Source organism: Mustela lutreola, chromosome 15, assembly GCF_030435805.1.
Source record: "Mustela lutreola isolate mMusLut2 chromosome 15, mMusLut2.pri, whole genome shotgun sequence".
NCBI classification, from domain to species: domain Eukaryota; kingdom Metazoa; phylum Chordata; class Mammalia; order Carnivora; family Mustelidae; genus Mustela; species Mustela lutreola.
Genome location: NC_081304.1, coordinates 31,529,409 through 31,541,067, shown reverse-complemented (window position 1 = coordinate 31,541,067; position 11,659 = coordinate 31,529,409). Strand labels below are relative to the sequence as shown.

At 39.9% G+C, this 11,659-nt stretch overlaps 1 long non-coding RNA gene across 3 annotated transcripts in view; it reads left to right on the top strand.

Moving 5' to 3' along the window:
- The window catches only part of LOC131815672 (uncharacterized), a 33,044-nt gene that overhangs the window by 789 nt on the left and 20,596 nt on the right, over nucleotides 1-11,659 (top strand). Inside the window, exons 2-3 of one of the 3 annotated variants that reach the window (XR_009347803.1) lie at nucleotides 506-696; nucleotides 10,663-10,922. This is a non-coding gene — a long non-coding RNA (uncharacterized LOC131815672). Of the gene's footprint in view, nucleotides 1-505; nucleotides 697-9,923; nucleotides 10,593-10,662; nucleotides 10,923-11,659 lie in introns of those variants that run through there. The other 2 variants (XR_009347804.1, XR_009347805.1) reach the window with 2 other exon arrangements.

The following is an 11,659-nucleotide window of genomic DNA, read 5'->3' as shown; positions in this document are numbered from 1 at the left end:
TTGTTTTCAGGAAACCCCTCTCCAACCGGTTCGTTGTGTATGTTTATTATTTCTATGCTGAGATAGTAAAATGCATAAGGTTGAAGTAGCCTAGGACCCCCATCTGGGGAGGTGGCTGAGGGTAGCAGAAGGCTTCAGGCACTTTCATCCTCTATCACCTTGGTAGGAGTGTGGTGCTGCACAGGTCCTGGCATACAGTAGGTGCTTAATAAGTACTGGATTCATCTTTCCCCGCCCTGAAAACCCCAAAAGACGATGCTGGTAGCTTCCCAAAGTCATCGCACACTTCTCCAGCAGTTTCCACGCTGGCCAGATTCAGACTGGATTCAATTTATGGGGTATTGAAAACAATAAGGATACAATTATCCATATTGTTTTAAATTATTACAATAAATTGAGTTAATATGGCATGAGGGGCAACACAAAGTTGTGGTTCATCAAATACTCAGATTAATGTTAAGTATGAATTGATGCCCAATTAACACTTTTCCATTAATTTTCATAGGATTAGGACACAATGGAATACACTCAACACCAAACTATACCAAATCCACTGTGGGTCGTGGCAAAGTGGAATATTTGGAAAATCCCAACACTAGCCAAAGCCTTGAATGACCAGATTCTTAATCTCCCTGCCTCCTAAATTTGGGATAATTCCTCACTGACAGGATTGATGGAGTGAAAGGAGAGATTGAAGTAAGTAAATATAAAAGTCTATTTTTTATTGCAAACCTCTGCAGGTTGTGCTTATTATCAATCATCACTTACTATGACTTTTTGGAAGGCACTTTAGAGCTTCAGACCACAAACCCAAGCATTTTCCCCTCACTCCAAGCTGCTTCCCAAATCATCCGGGGTCTCCTGTGTTGAAGAGCTGCTTGTTATGGTGATTGTTTATTATGACTATTCTCAATAACAAAATGCAGACAACAGAGCTAATTGGATTTTGTTTGGGATTTTTACGCTAGAACCACAGACCCTCAGAGGTAGAAAGGCCTTTCCTGATCCAACCCTCTCATTTTTTCATCAGGGTCCCAGAGGAGCCAAGATCACTAGGGTGCACCCCACCCCCACCAGTCAGTCAGCTCCTTAGAGGGGCTCCGGCCATCACTCTGATGCCCTTTGGCTCTGTTACATGCATATTTATTTTGTCCTTCACAAGACAAGAGTGGGGTGTCCTTGTTCCTGTTGTCGACCTACACAGGCTGACACTGAACTGAATTAAAACCCTGAGAGGGGCTAGCACTGCAATTATAGAGTCACTGGTGGAGAGAGAGCTTGATCTTCTATTTCCATGACTACATTGTTTTTACTTATTGATTATTCATTTATGTGGTGTAATACTTACTCTTCCTGGGCTATAATTCTGTGAGTTTTTGACAAATGCATAGGATTGAGCTGTCTCCACGATAACCCATCCAAGATGCAGAAGAGTTCCATTGTCCCAAAAAATTCTGTCTTGCTGCCCTTTTGCACTACGTTCTTTGAAATAACTAATTATTTATTATGCATTTTTTCTCCAGCACCTTTGCTTAATGCAGCCCCTGGGTCAGGAGAATTCCAGCAGCATGCGATGTCAGTCCTCTACCCTCTTTACTGTCCATGACAGTGGTAGACACTCCCTGCACGTAACTCCCTCTTCCCTTGGCATCCTTGATGGCCACATTCTTTTGGTTTTCCTCCTCCCTCTCCAGCCATTCGTTCTGTCTCTTTACCCTGACTCCTCCTCTGCCTTTCCTTTAAATACCAGTGTTCATTCTCTTCCCCAGCTACACACCCTCCCTGGATGAGCTCCTCTGCACCCAGGATTTAAATACTACCTACTTGCCGATGCTACTCAAGTTAAAATCTCCGGCCTGAGCTCTCCACAGAGCTCCAGGCTCTGGTTAATTTCCTATTCACTGTCTTCCACTTCACCTTCCTGGAGGTACCCCAAACTCAACATGCATGTCCAAGCACGCATGCATTTGTTTTTCCCTTGAACCTAAAACTTTCAAGTTTCACTATATGGGTCAGCAGAATCCAAGCCATCCTAGAGACAAGGTTGGCCCTACTCCAGGTTGATGTCTTCCCATATGCAATCCCTCATGAAAGTGTGTGGGTTTCACTTCCTAAGTGTCTCTCAAGTTCGTCTTTGCTGCTGCTGCTGTTGCATCCCACATTTCCCACTTGAGCCCTTGCAATAACCTTCTAAGCATTCTTCCCAAACCATTTCTTACTCCATTAGTGTACCTGGAAAGCATTCTCTGACCAGGTCAAATCCCCCTTGGAAGGCACCATTACCTTACCTCCATCAAACCATTGCTCTATACCTTCCGCATATTAGCACAGTGCCTGTTAGTGCATGGTTGACAATCAATAAATAGCTGTTGAACAAATGAAAGGGTGAATGAATGAATGAATGAATGTCAACATCTAATTTAATTGTAGGATTTATTATATCTGTGTCCGTAAGTCAAATTGGCTGCAGTTTTCCCTTTTTGTATTGCCTTTGTCTGGCTATAGTGGCCTCATAAAATGAACTAGTATGTTTCTTCTTTTTTCATTTTCTGGAACAGTGTGTTTAAAACTGGAATTGTGTGTTCCTTGAATGTTTGGTTGAACTTTCCAGTAAAATGTCTGGGTATGGGATAAACACTTCCTAGGTTGGTTTTTAAATACTGATTCCATTTCTTTAGTGGCTGTGGATCTCTTTAGGTTTGTTTTTGTTTTTGTTTTTAAGATTTTATTTATTTAGTTGATAGCACAGTAGGCAGAGAGGCAGGCAGAGAGAGAGGAAGGGAAGCAGGATGCAGGGCTCAATCCCAGGACCCCAGGACCATGACCCCAGCCAAAGGCAGAGGCTTTAACCCACTGAGCCACCCAGGCGCCCCCTCTTTAGGTTTTATATTCTTCTTGAGTCAGTTCTTACACATTATATTTCTCAAAGAAATAATTCATGCCAACTAGGTTTCCAAATGTATTAATAAAGTACTGTTGATAATTTCCTCTTAATATATTTTAATCTTTGCTGCATCTATCCATCATGTCCGTTTTTTCGTTCTTAGTATTATTGTATATATGTCTTCTCTTTTTCTGGATGAGTGGTGCCAGAGATCTCCCTCTATTTAACTAATATTTCTTCTTTCTGCTAGTGTTTTCAAAGAATAAGCTTTTAGTTTGTCTAACATTATTTTTTAGTTTTATTAATTTTTGTCTTTATGTATTATTATATATATTATATTCTTGTATAAGAGAATAAGAGCATATATACTATACAAATAATATATAGCACCTGTAAGAATATAATACATATCTGGTGTTATTTTTTTCTGCTTTCTTTGTGTTTATTCTCTTGCTCTTTAAACATTTTTTAATTGGTGGCTTAAGTAATTAATTTTCAGTCTTCTGTTTTCTGATTGTTACAGAGAAGACTCTGGATTTCACTCTGAGTACCACTCAAATGATATTCCACGAGATATAGAGAATTTTTATCATCATACCAGGCAAAGAATAGAATTCAAATATGTTTTCTTCTTTGGCTCAATACCTGTGTATCTTCATATTTCTAAACACAAGTTTTTTTTGTTTTGATTTTTAGTTATTTATAGCTAACGTAATTGAATTAGGGTCAGAGAAGGTAGTCTGTATAAAACAGATTCTTGTTATTTGTTGAGACTTGCTTTGCCAAATGGTCAATTTTTATAAATATTCCATATGGCTTTGAAAAGAATATTCCATATGGCTGGCTCAGTTGGTGGAGCATGCAACTCTTGATCTTGGGGTCAAGAGTTCAAGCCCCATGTCAGGCAGAGAGCTTACTTAAAAGAAAAAAAGAAACAGAATGGGTATCCCTTAATTGTTAAGTGTAGCATACTATATAGACCTATTATATCAGGTTTCTTAATTATGTTTTCCAGATTTTCTATAGCCTTACTAATATTTTATCTGTTTGAGCTATCACGTTTTATCATAGTATGTCAAAATCTCCTTTTATGATTGAATTTGCCAATTTCTCTAAAAAAATCTCAATTGTTTTTTTAAGATTTTATTTATTTGACAGACAAAGACAGACAGACAGACAAAGATCACAAGTAGGTAGAGAGAGAGGAGGAAGCAAGCTCCCCGCCGATCAGAGGGCCCAATGTGGGGCTTGATCCCAGGACCCTGGGATCACTACCCAAGCCGAAGGCAGAGGCTTTAACCCACTGAGTCACCCAGGCGCCCCAAAAATCTCCTCAAATTTCATTTTTTCTGCATTTTAAAAGTATGTGATAAGGCATGTTAAAAAGGTCTGTTCACATCTCCTACTATGGCTGTGCAGTTTTTCTATTTTTTACATTTTATTTGTCTTACTTTTTGCTTTGTATATTTTGAAGCTATGTTATTAGGCACATGTAAGCTTAGATATACTGTTTTCCCAGTGAACTGTTTCTTTAATATGTACAGTTGACCCTTAACCAACAGTTTTGAACTGTGCAGGTCTGATTATATACAGGCTTTTTTCAATAAAGATGGTATAGTACTGTGAAATTACCATATATTTTCTCTTCTTTTTCTTTCCGTAATAACATTTTCTTTTCTCTAGCTTACTTTATTGTGAGAATACAGTATAGAATACATATACAAAGTATGTGTTAATCAACTTAATGCTATCTATTGTAAAAATACCATATATAATACATATATAAAATATATAATTGTTATTTATTGTGAGAATATGATAAATAACACATACACAAAATATATATTAATTGACTGTTTATGTCTTCCAGTCACAATAGGCTATTGGTAGTTAAGTTTTGGGGGAGCTAAAAGTCATGTGCAGATTTTCAGCTGCTTAGGGGTCATCATCCCTAACCCCTGCATAGTTCAAGGATCAACTATACACAAATGATCTTTAACACTAGGACTTTGGGTTTAAAGTCTGCTTTGCCTGTGAAAAATATAACTACTCCAACTTCTAACGAGCATAGCATTTGCCTGGCATGTTTTTCTCCATCCTTTACTTTCAACCTTTCTATGTCTTTAAGTTTTAGGTGCGTCTCTTATAGACAGCATATAGCTAGATCTCATTCAGTTATTTATTTGACTAGTAAGTTTTGTCCATTTACATATAATGTGATGTTTTTAATGAAACTTAGGGGTACAAAAAGATATTATCCACAGTCTCTGGGATTAACATAACACACTGTCATCACTGGGTATATTCATGGCCTTATTTTTTTTAATATTATTAACATGTAAATCTGTTATTCAATTAGAGAACAATAACAACTTACAACTACCTGTATGCTTCTCTCCTACCTTTTCTTCTATCTGAAGTAACCACTAATCTCAATCTTGTATTTATTATTGTTTTTGCTTTTTAAAAATTTTTACCAAATTTTTATCACACATTTGTTTTAAGCTCTTATGAAACATTTCTGAGTTTTATATTTTCTTTTTTTTTAAGATTTTATTTATTCATTTGAGAGACAGAGATCACAAGTAGGCAGAGAGGCAGGCAGAGAGAGGAGAAAGCAGGCTCCCAGAGGAGTGGAGAGCCTGATGTGGGCTCGATCCCAGGACCCTGGGATCATGACCTGAGCCGAAGGCAGAGGCTTTAACCCACTGAGCCACCCAGGTGCCCCTGAGTTTTATATTTTCTTACCCAACATCATATTGTTAAGATTCAGCTAGAATATTACATCTGGCTATAGTTCATTCTTTTTTTTTTTTTTTTAAGATTTATTTTATTAGAGAGAGAGAGCAAATGCACACACACAGGAGAGGGAGAAGCAGATTCCCCACTGAGCAGGGAGCCTGATATGGGGCTCGGTCCCAGAACTCTGAGATCATGACTTGAGCTGAAGGCAGATGCTTGACCAACTGAGCCACCCAGTTGTGCCTGGTTGTAGTTCATTCTTATTTCTAATTGTGTAATACTCTGTTGTGTGCCGCTATCACGGTTTATTTTGTCCATTCTTCTGTCACGGGACTTTGGGTTGTTTCCATTATTTTTGCTGTTATGAGCAGTGCTGTAGTGAACATTCTTGTCCTCTGGTGCATGTGGGCAAGAATTTTTCTTTGGAGTGATGACTGGGTCATAAGGTATGTAAGTAAAAGTATACAAGATAATGCTAACCAGTTTTCCAAAGTGCTGTTTCTTTCTTTTTTTTTTTTTTTTAAAGATTTTATTTATTTGACAGAGAGATCACAGCAGGCAGAGAGGCAGGCAGAGAGAGGGGAAGGGAAGGAAGCAGGCCCCTGCTGAACAGAGAGCCCAATGCGGGACTCGATCCCAGGACCCTGAGATCATGACCTGAGCCCAAGGCAGCGGCCCAACCCACTGAGCCACCCAGGCACCCCAAAGTGCTGTTTCAGTGTGTGCTCCCACTAGCAACATGTGAGAGAACCTGTTGATCTACTGATGACCCATGTTTTGGAATTTGTGCCTTCAGTCTCACTTTGCTCCTTTTGCTTATTTGGTTTCTCTCAGGTTTTTGTTTACTTCCGTTCTTCTTTTCTATTGAATTGATCAAGAATTCCTTGTCCCCCTTTCCTCTTAATTTAGAAATTGTAAGTTCTGGGGCGCCTGGGTGGCTCCGTTGGTTAAGTGACTGCCTTCGCCTCAGGTCAGGATCCTGGCATCCCGGGTTTCAGTCCTGCCTCAGGTTCCCTGCTCAGCAGGGAGTCTGCTTCTCCCTCTGACTGTCCCCCTTCTCACGCTCTGTACCACCCCCTGCCCCCGTCATTCTCTCTTTCAAATAAATAAATAAAATCTTTTTTTAAAAAAATAAAGAAATTGTAAGTTCCCCTTCTATTCTTATAGTGGTTATTTTAGAAACTTTTTTTTTACTTTAGAAATTTTAACATATGCACTTGGTCCAACCCCACTACAACTATATGCTAAGAATGATCCCCCTCCAACTATATCCTTCCTCATACATGTTACTGTTGCTTGTTATTTTTTTTAGACCCCACCTGCTTTTAATACCCCTGAATTTAATCACTGCTGTCCCTTTCATTTTATCCCATTCTTGTATAGATTTGTCCATGTTTACCAATTTCCTCACCTTTGTTTCTGGTATATCATTCCTTTTTTCTAATTACTAGCCCTTTTCCTTGAAACATTACTCTTTAGTATTCCTTTCAGGGAGGTGATGTGAGTGACCTGCTTTCTCCATTAATATAAAATGGTTTAACTGCCCGCTCATCCTCGAATGATGATTTCTCTGGGGAGAGAATCTAGACAGAAAATTATTTTACCCTCAAGACACATCTTGTTGTCCCTCTATTGTTGAGACATTTGCTTTCATTTCCTTGTAGGTAATCTGTTTTTTCTTTCTGATTTTAAGATTTTTCTCTTTGTCTTTGGCTCCCCATGGTCTTAACATGCTGTGTTGAGATGTGAATTTCTTTTTATTTACCCAGTTCAAGATTCAGTGTACGTCCAGAATCCCAGGATTCATGTTTTCTTATCAAATTTGCCAACGGTCTTTGTCTGTATAAATCCTGTGTGCCCTACATTCTATGTTCTCCTTCTGGTACCTATAAAGGTAAACCTTTCTCTCAGACTTTCCTTCACTTCGCCTCTCTACGATGCTTCCTGGACAATTTCCTCAGTTGTTTTCTTCAGTGATGGCTAATCCGCTGCGCGACTCACCCACTGAGCTTTTCATTTCAGGGACCATATATATCATCTCCAAAGGTTCCATTTAGTTCTCTTGCCGATCTACCTTTTTAAAATACTGTTATTTTCTCATGGTCCAAATGCTCTTTTATGTCTTTCATAATTTTAAACTTATGTACTTTATAAGTCTGTCCAGTAGTTCTGTTCCCTGAGGTTCTTGGAATACTTGTGTTTCCTACATCTTGGTTATGGTAGATGACATACATGTGCATTCTGTGGTTTCAAGTAGGTTCTGTATCTTTATCTTCACTTTTCAGTTTTAGGGTTCCTGATTCCTAGATCATACAGGTAGAGTAAATTCCAGCCCCAAATTGCTATGGCTGTAATTTCTCCACTTTCAAGTCATGCCAAGACAGTGACATTTTCTTATCTCCCTGCGCCCCTAGGGCGATTTTTTCCCCCAGTGAATTATTTCTAAAATGACTCATCCTTTTGAGGGTTCCAGCTTAATGTGGGGATCTCAAACCCAGGTACCACCTTCTCACTTTGAATGGGCCCAAGCCACAGTCTCCTTGCCATGTGGATTTGCCCAAGACCTGCTCCATCTCCACTTACTAGCTCACCCATCCTAACTGCCATTTCCCTCTTGCTTCTGGCACCAGGGGCCCCGTCCTTACTGTCTCATGAGCTCACTTCAGTGAGGGGTTATTGCATTTTGACCAGTGGTTAGAGATGGGCTATAGTGGGAGGATGATTGACATCATTTCATCCACCATATTGCCAGAAATGGAACTCATTTCCATTTCAAATGTTTAACGTCTTCCATTGCAAAGGCATTTTTTCTTCATGTACTGCGGCACCTAAGATTTCTGAATAATTTCTTCTCTAAATAATCTTTTTTTAATTGTTATTTTAAATTGAAGTATAGTTGAACTTGTGAATAATCTTTTATGGGTGAGGTGGCCTTGGAATTATCTCAAATGAGGCAAACGTAGGTCAACATAGCTATCCATTCTAATCACCTGGGAAACTTTTAAAAAATATGGATGCTTGGCTCCGCCCACAAGATTCTGATTTATTTGGTTCAGAGACCACCTGGGCAGGGGTCTTTCTTAAAACTTCCCAAGTGATTCTAATATGCAACCGAGGCTAAACACAATTATTTAAAACATACTGATGAAAACAAGCAAGCCATCATGATCCCTGAGCTCTACCCCAGAATGTCTGATGTCTTTTGCCTAGGGTGGGGCCCCAGGCATCATATTTTTCTGACATTTCCCTGATGATTGCAGGCTTGAGCACCATTGATTTTCCTGGGCACATGCAGTCCAAGGGAAGCGTTCAAATAATGTTTGAGCTGGAAGCATGAGAAGTAATCTAGCTCAGCAAGAGCTAGCGTTCGGTGTACGCATACACCGAACTGTCCATCTGACTCCCAGGGGCCTTTTAATTATAAAGATTCCCAGAGATTACTGGGGACCTGGGTGGCACAATCAGGTAAACATCCAGCTCTTGATCTGGGCTCATATCATGATCTCAGGGTCATGAGATTGAGCGCGGCTTTGGGCTCTGTGCTGGGTGTGGAGCCTGCTTAAGATTTTTTCTCTGTCCCTCCCCCCACCCAGAGGTGCACATGTGCACATGCTCTCTCTCTCTCTCTCTCTCCCAAAAGAAAGGTAAAAAAAAGATTCCTGGAAGTTACAAGGCCAGTGAGTCTTTCATTCCCCCAAAGACTGAGATGGGAAACCAAGTTTGGAAACCATTTAGCTAACCCATGTTGTTTTACAAAGGAGGAAACCAACCTCGAAAGAAGTGTTTTCTTCAAAAGTCACAGACCTGATTCAGAGGATACCTGACTCCTACTTCCCAGTCTAATGTCCATTTCATCCATTTCTAAACCTAAAGTCCACTACTGCTTTTAGATGATCTTGGCCATTTTAAAGAGAGAGATTTTAATTTTGTGTGCACTGATGCTAGGAATGTGAAGTTTTCTGCTTTGCTTTGTATGTAGATGGCACGGCAGAGGGAAAATAAAACAGCCTGCCACCTGGCACGTAGGATCATACTAATAGCTTGGTGACCTTGAGCCGATAAGCCACCACCCATCTCAACTGCCCCATCTGTAAATAGGGGGTCGTGGTGGTTTTAAAATATGACCGCAACTTCTTTAATACTCCTCTAAGAAATGGAGCCTGGTTCCCCTCCCTCTGAGTGTCTGCTGTACTTAGTGACTGCTTTCTAATGAACAGCATATGAGGGAAATGATGGGGGGTGAATTCCATGGCTAGGTCACACAAGGCATCCTGGCTTCTGCCTTGCTCTCTCTTAGCTCACTTGTTCTGGGGGAAGCCAGCTGCCATATCATGAAGATGATCAAGTAGCCCAGTGGAGAGGCCCACGTGGAGAAGAACTGAGGTTTGCTACCAGCAACACAATCTTGCCAGGACTGTGAGCTAGGCACATTAAACGCAGATCTGCCAGGCCCGGTCAGACCTTCAGATGACTGCTACCTTGGCCTTTGCCTTGACTGCAACTTTGTGAGAAACCTTAAGCCAGAACCTCCCAACTACGCCATTCCCAATTCCTGACCCTCAGATACTGTGTGAGATAGTCAAGACTTGTTGTCTGAAGCTACTAAATTGGGATGATTTGTTGTCCAGAATAGATAACGAATACAAAGATACTTCACAACGCACTGAAATAGAACTGCTCACTTTATAGGCTTGCGCCAGGATTCACATGCTAACATTTATAGAGCGTTTTAGTTAGACTCAGGCCAAATGAACTGCATATTAGATATAAAGTAGCGATTGAGGATTATTAATGTTATCAGATTGCAACACATTTCATGTTCAATTACCTAAAATGCTCTTTCTGGAGCATCGCTTTGCTCATCATCTTATCCCCACTGCACACTTATAAAAGGTCACTGTCAAGATATAAAAGTATATATATGATTTAAACGTCTTGACTCAGTTGCTAACAACCGTGAGCATGTTTTCAAATTGGAAAAGCAAGATTAATCTAAACTTGCTCTTTTTCACACAATGTACTTTGTTTACTTTTAGGATTGCATTTCACTGCCAAGCCAAGTGCGTCTCTGATTAAAGAGTGTGTTCGCTTCATCTCTCATAGTCTCTTACAAGCCTCCCTTTAAGAATAGACATGGCAGACTTTGCACCAAAAAAGCAAACCATATTTTTACCAGAAACTATTTAGTGAAATGAGTTTTTATTCATGAAAATTTCACTAAGTATAAATTTCGTGTCTGAAAGTAATGGGCCCTTTGTATTTCCCTTCGATAAATAAATAGCTTCTTTCCTTAAGAATTACAACTTCTGAGCATGCTCTTAAATTCAAAGCTAGTTTGTTTTCTTCCAAGAAACGGAAAATATGCATGTGCATACACACCCTTCGTTGGCTGGTCCTTATTCCAGAGCGGTGTAAAACAGGAAAGCCGGGATGGTATCTAACAGTCGTAACTGGAGGTGTAAAATATCTGGGAAGAACAAGAACAAAGGCAGAGGGAATGAGGCTGAAAGTGAAACTATTTTTCAAACACTCTTTACTTATCTAACATATAAATATCTTTCTGTGGAATTTACTCCCAACATTGTCTGGTATACTTAGAGACCTAAAAGTCTATTTAAACGATGGAGAAAATTTGCTTTGCTTTGTTCTTTCTTTCCCAGATTAGGGAAGGAAATGCAAAAAAACAAAAAACAAACAAACAAACAAACAAAAAAACAAAAAAACGACAACAACAAAAAAGCTCCCTAATGGAAGGAGGGGTAGGGAACACATATTTAGCCGAAATTTTTCTTTTTTGCCTTTCCATGTTCCCATAGGACACAGCTAGAAATCTAGTGTGGTGGCTGAACACTTTTGCTCCTTTTTGTCCCCTCTGCCTTCCACGTTCCTCGTTCCCAACTCAAAATGATCACATCCAGCGGGGCAGATGCTGCTTACAAGTTTAGCTGAGTGAGAAAAAGTCAGACTCCTAATAAATGTCCACATCATTTATGGGGTGACCGCAGCGAGGCCCCTTCTAGGCACAGTGGCGGA